General features: G+C 42.4%; 1 pseudogene across 1 annotated transcript; it reads right to left on the bottom strand.

The window, feature by feature from the left end:
* Nucleotides 1-5,456: 5,456 nt before the first annotated feature.
* LOC105553788 lies at nucleotides 5,457-6,073 on the bottom strand (annotated as a pseudogene). Its single transcript, XR_001008216.1, has one exon. The product of XR_001008216.1 is annotated as a 28S ribosomal protein S33, mitochondrial pseudogene (transcript).
* Nucleotides 6,074-6,702: the final 629 nt, after the last annotated feature.

Here is a 6,702-nt window from a genome sequence, read left to right as displayed (position 1 = left end):
CAGCCAGGCATCAGGGCTAATTTCCTCGGACATCTCCGTAGCCCGAGCAGGTCCATCATGTTTACTGTGCAAACTAATTTGGATGGGTTTTCCGTCACCTGCAAGATGAAGTCTAACTGTTCTACACTGGAACCATTCTTGTCAACAATCTGCCCCTACTCCTGAACTCTGTACTCCAAGCAAGCAGTCAGTGTGTGAAACACTGTCCAAGTAAAATTATGTTATTGGAGCTGAAAAGATGTCCCTCAAAGGTCCATGCTGCCTAGGCTTATCTTTATCCAATAAGTTACCTGCCAGAGATCCCCCTACCCGACTCCCACATCTCAGATAGGAACGCCCTCCCAGAGTGAAATCACAGTGGGAACCTTCCTTTGGCCTCTGAGATTTGCAGTGTTGGTCACCTTTTGGGGTCAGGCCCTCAACCCTGCCATTTCCCAACTTTCTCACTGTCACAACAGTCAGTGCCATTTGGTCTTAGATTATGTACAAATGACAGAATTATTGAACTGGTAATATTACATGTATAACAAAATAAACAATCAAACATAGAAGAGTTGTTGGCAGGATAAATGCTGTAGGTGTTCAGACAAAAATAGTGCATGTTAGGCATGCATCCCTTGAGTGTAAAATTAAGAAAAATAAAAACAAAGTAAGTCTTGGCCAGGGCAATCAGGCAAGACAAATAAACAAGGGGCAGCCACGTAGGAAGAGAGAATGGCAAAATATCGCTGTTTGTAGACACATGATTCTATATCTAGGAAATCCTAATATCAGCCCAAAAGTTTCTTAACCTGATAAACAACTTCAGCAACATCTCAGGATGCAAAATCAATGTGCAGAAATCACTAGCATTTTTATACACCAAAACAGTGAAGCCAAGAGCCAAATCACGAACGAACTCCCATTCACAACTGGCACAAAAAGAACAAAATACCTAGAAATACAGCTAGCCAGAGAGGTGAAAGATCTTTACAAGGAGAACTACAAACCACTGCTCAAATAAATCAGAGATGACACAAACAAATGAAAACCATTCCATGCTCCTGTATAGGAAGAATCAACATTGTAAAAAAGGCCATACTGAAATTTATAGATCCAATGCTATTCCTATTAAACCACCATTGAGATTTTTCACAGAACTAGAAAAAATATTTTAAAATTCATATGAAATCAAAAAAGAGCCCAAACAGCCAAGGCAATCCTAAGCAAAAAGAAGAAAAGTGGAGGTGTACGCTACCCGACTATACTATGCAAGACTACACCAGAGGCTACAGTAACCAAAACAGCTTCTGAACAGAAAAATAAACTATCAACAGAGCGAACAGACAACCTACAGAATGGGAGAAAACATTCGCAACTATGCATCCAACAAAGGTCTAATATCCAGCATCTATAAGGAACTTAAACACATTTACAAGAAAAAACAACTTCATTAAAGTGTGGGAAAAGGACATGAACGGACACTGTTCAAAAGAAGACATACATGCGGCCAACAAGCATAGGAAAAAAAGCTCGGTATCACTGATCATTAGAGAAATGCAAGTCAAAACCACCATGAGATACCATCTCACGCCAGTCAGAATGACTATTACTAAGGCTCTTACTGTGTAAGAATGCTAGTCAAAATAGTCAAAAAATAACAGATGCTGGTGGAAGGAACAAGTTGTGGAGAAAAAGGAATGCTTATACACTGTTGGTGAAAGTGTAAAATTAGTTCAACCACTATGTAAGACAGTGTGGTGACTTCTCAAAGACCTAATGACAGAAATACCATTTGACCCAGCAATTTCATCACTGGGCACATACCCAAATGAATATAAATTCTTCTATTATAAAGACACACGCACATGTATGTTCAGTACAGCACTAATTAACAAAAGCAAAGGCATGGAATCAACCTAAATGCCAACCAATGACAGATTGGATAAAGAAAGTATGGTACATATATACCACGGAATACTATGCAGCCACAAAAAAGAATAAGGTCATGCCTTCTGTAGGGAGGTCATCATCCTTAGCAAACGAGCAGGAACAGAAAACCAGGTACCGCATGTTCTCACTTATAAGTGGGAGCTAAATCACGAGAACTCATGGACACATAGAGGGGAAAAAACACCCTGGGGCCTGTTGGAGAGTGGAAGGTGAGAGGAGAAGAGGATCAGGAAAAGTAACTAAGGCCCACTTGGCTTAATGCTCGGGTGATGAAATAATCTGTACGACACCCATGATACAAGTTTACCTATCTAATGAACATGCACGTGTACCCTGGAACTTAAAATAAAAGTAAAAAAAAAAAAAAAAAGAAAATTTTAATTAAAAACAAAACAACTGTAATCCTAGCACTTTGGGAGGTCAAGGTGTGTGGATCACCTGAGGTCAGGAGTTCGAGACCAACCTGGCCAACATGGTGAAACCCCATTTCTACTAAAAATACAAAAATAGCCAAATGTGATGGCAGACACCTGTAGTCCCAGATACTCAGGAGGCTGAGGCAGGAGAATCACTTGATCCCAGGAGGCAGAGGTTGCAGTGACCAGAGATCGTGCCACTGCACTCCAGCCTAGGCGACAGAGCGAGACTCCATCTCAAAAACAAAACAAAACAAAACAAAAAGAAATCGTGCACGTTAGGTCAAATCAGCAGCCTATTCTACCCCAAGATTCTGTTCCTGAGGTGATGGAGCATAGAGATTTCCACACTGTTAACTTCAAAAGAAATATTAGTTTCAATTTTCTATCTCAATGGATTTTAAATTTGATATTTATTACAGCTCTATCACTATGAATTTACTTATATAACTTTCTTGAATCTACTTGTATTTTTGATGTATACAAAAATGTGGGCTTGGTAGTTAATGGAAAAGTAGTTCTTTATGTCTTGCTTTTTATGAAGACACCCAGTTTTGACACTCTTAAGTTTAATGACTAAATCCCTATTTGACCTAATTATGATCCTTGACTTACAAAGGGTACATATAGCTCAGGAAGTATAGAACAAGAGGCGGGGACATGGGATTCGCAGGATTTCCAGCTATTTGCTATCTGCATTCTGGTGTTTATTCATGGAAGTCATAACTGAGTAGAGTTCCAGTCAGGGATGGGAAAAGTGTGAAGACTGAGACTGAAGTATAAAGATTGGGCAGGCAGCAGTGCCCGGGCTGGGGAGTCTATGCAGCTTGGTGGGGTGTGGGGCGGCATGGAGCTGGAGGGTGCTGGATCACAGCCAAGAGGGAACAGAAAGAAATGCAACCAACTTCATCTGCTTCCAGTTTAGCTCTGAACTCGGTATACCGAGGAAGGCACAAGAGAAATGCACTGGGCTCTAAGACTGTGAGGTTAACAGAAGTTGCTTTAGCTATTATCTTGCAAATGGAAACCCCAGGCCTCTCCTTGGTGTGCTTTGCCCTTCCCTAGGTTGTGGTTCCATGGCTGTATGCCAGTCTGCCAGATCTGGCCCGAGTCTCTGCATCTGGCTGCCACAGAGGGCTGATGCCTGCTGGAGTTTGAAGGCTGACTGTGCAGTTGGCATTGTCAACCTGAGCCTGCTCCCTGTTTTTAAGCCATGGTGTGTGCCAAGCAGCAGAGTCCTGTCTGAAAGAGTGAGGAGGGGAATGAAGGGGGGGAGGGGGCTGAGGGGTGAAAACAGACCCCTCCTGGCCCATGAAGGCAGGGACTGGCATGAAAGGAGCCATTGTGAGCACAGTGGGCACCTGCTGTCCCCCTCCATGGGTGAGGCACTCCTGCCTTGGAGAAGTGCCTCTGCTTTGATGCACAGCTAAAAGATGGGTTTGTCCCACGGTGGTACAAAAGGGTGGCCTGTTTGGCAGCTGGTCTACCATGGCAAGAGTCCTGGGCTTGAAACTGGGAAAAGAAGGTGCAAGCTCTGGCAGTCTCACCTCCTGGCCGTATGACTTTGGGCAAATCCTTTAAACTCTTGAGTCTCAGTTTCCTCATCTGCAAACTGGGGGAAAGCATGCTTGTTTCAAAGCATTGTGATGAGGGTCAGGTGAAATGAGGTACATGTGAAATTCAGGTGGGACATATCTGGACAGGAATGAACTCTGTTTAAGCCACCATCCTCTGGTGGGGCTTGGCATTTTGGGGTGAGCCGATGGATTTCCTCACCTGGTCTTACCCATTCTGGTCACAGACTGATTAATTCAACGATTACCTTGGTCCACGTGTAACCTAAAGGTACAACATAGGTATGTACCTTTAACAATTCATAATCAATTATAATGGTAATGGATTACATTTGCTTCATACATACTATGTACTTCGCAGTATTAGGCAAATGCTTCAGGTGTGCTATCTCGTTTAACCTTTACAACCGCCCTAGAAAGGCGAGACCAATCTCAGGTTTCCCTGTGACAACAGGTAGCTCAGATTACTTAAGGGGTCCAAGACAAGATAAATTGTTAAGTGGCAGAGCTGAGATTCAAACCCAAGTATTTGCACTTCAGAGCCCATGCTTTAGAACTTAGAAATATGTTTAAAAACTTAGTTGAGAATGACGGAACCCACAGCACTGTCGAAAGAACTATTTACGATCGACCAAACTTAGCTTTCTCATAAATACCTACGAAACTATCATAAATATCTATGAAACAAAGACAATACCATGTGGTTCTAGTGTTAATTGCATCCATTCATCAATAATAAATTGTTGATATATTGAGTCAGGTGTGGCTTAGGGGATGTCTCTCTCTCTCAGTCTTGTGAGGAGCTTATATTTTTGTTATCCAATTCCATGTTACTTGCTAATATTCATTCATATATCCCATGCTGTCTTGAACGGTCAGTGAGTTCTCAGTGTTGGCTGGGGTAAGACTTGCTCAAAAGTAAGACTAAGATTCAGAGTTACCGGTGGCTGCATTTCCAGAGCGTCTATGACTTCTTCTGGAATCTGTTACTACACAGAATTGTGCAGCGGAGGAACATAAGGAGGCTCACAGTCCTCCCACACATGCTCTGCCTCGCATCTGCTACCCCTCATACGACCCTCCCCACCACACACATCAAAACCCCACTCTGAAGCTCAGCACATGGGGGAAGTTTAGGGATCACCTTCGACTAAGTAGACAGCTCTTGGTGGCCGAACGGCCACCTGAAAAGTTTCTTTCCTATACAGTTGTCGTTGATATATTTGATGTTCCATGTGCATTATCAGAAATCCCCCTGACATGTAAACATCTTAGAGTTTTGCTACGACAAGTTATAAAGATTTAAAGTTTCTGACACTGAAACTATAAATGTTGTAAACTTACGTAACATTAATATAAACGCAAGGTCCTACCCAGGATGTCATGTTGCATTTCATTATCCCGGGTCCTTAGTCTCCTGTGGTCTGTGACAGTTTCTCAGGCTTTCCATGTTTTTCATGGAAGTTTTGAGGAGTACTGATCAGGTATGGGTTTGTCTGATGTTTTTCTTTTTTTTTTTTTCTTTTTTTTTTTTTTAGGTATTTATTTCATTAGAGAATCAGGTAAACCTCACATTACACGGCCAAGGCCAAAATAATTGTGCACAGTTAGAATGTGTTTAAGAAATCAGCCACAATGTAACCGGATTAGATTTCAACAAGGAGATGACTGTGTTCCTCCAAATAACCTTCATTCAGGAAGATGACATTCCTCCAATATGTGGAAAGACAATAAATGCACTTTCTTCTCTCTGCCACTGAGGAGGAAATTCTCCCTCTTGAGGGACCAACACTATTTCCTTTTTGATGCTCTTTTCCCTTCTCCTTTCTTTGGTTTCTCCTTTCCACGAAGCTTCTTTAGTCGTTTCTGCTCATCCATAAAATCCTGATGCTCATCTCTGTAGAGTCCAAGAAATCGGAGTGTCTGCATGAGTTCAGTGTAAGTGTGGTGATTTGAATACCAGTCATAAGTCTCCTTCTTCTTGGCCAAGGGCAGTTCATTAAACAGTTTCACCACTTTCATAGACTTGGAATCAGTAGGCCTGACGACTTCACCAAATAGCCAGGCACTGAGACGAGACGTGCGCAAGGCATATTCTGAAAGGGAGGACATTTCTTGAGTGTCAAGGAGTTAGAGTTCCTGGACCTGACCTTCCTCCCTGATGTTTTTCTTATAATTAGACTGGTCATGAGGCTTGTTGAAAAAAATACCTACCCCACAGGTGAAGTCATATCCTTTTGGGGGTACATGACATGCTCATGACATCACTGATGATACTGACCTTCATCACTGATGAAGAAGGCATTTTAGTTTGGCTGTTGTAACAAAGTACCGTAGACTGCGTAGCTTAGAGCCAACAGAAGTTTGTCTCTCACAATTCTGCAGGCTGGCAAATCCAAGGTCAAAGTGCCAGAAGATTCAGTGTCTGGTGAGGGCCTACTTCCTGGTTTGTAGATGTCTGTCTTCTTGCTATGTCCTCATATGGCAGAAAGGGCGTGGGAGCTCTCTGGGGTCTCTTTCATAAAAACATAAATCCCATTCATGAGGGCCCTACTCTGATGACCCAGTGACCTCCCAAGCGCCTCACCTCCTAACACCCTATAACTAGGGGTTAGGATTTCAACATATAAACTTCAGGGGGACAAAAACATTTACTCCATTGCAGTCAGGTTTCTCCACTGTGAGGTTACTGCTCTCCCATTGATTTAAACTGTGCTTCATTTAAATGTAATCTGAATGTTGTCTGGTCACTAACTCATAAAATGTGGGCTTGACGAAAC

Source organism: Mandrillus leucophaeus, unplaced genomic scaffold (genome assembly GCF_000951045.1).
Source record: "Mandrillus leucophaeus isolate KB7577 unplaced genomic scaffold, Mleu.le_1.0 Scaffold61, whole genome shotgun sequence".
NCBI classification, from domain to species: Eukaryota; Metazoa; Chordata; class Mammalia; order Primates; family Cercopithecidae; genus Mandrillus; species Mandrillus leucophaeus.
This window is presented reverse-complemented; position numbering and strand designations above follow the sequence as displayed.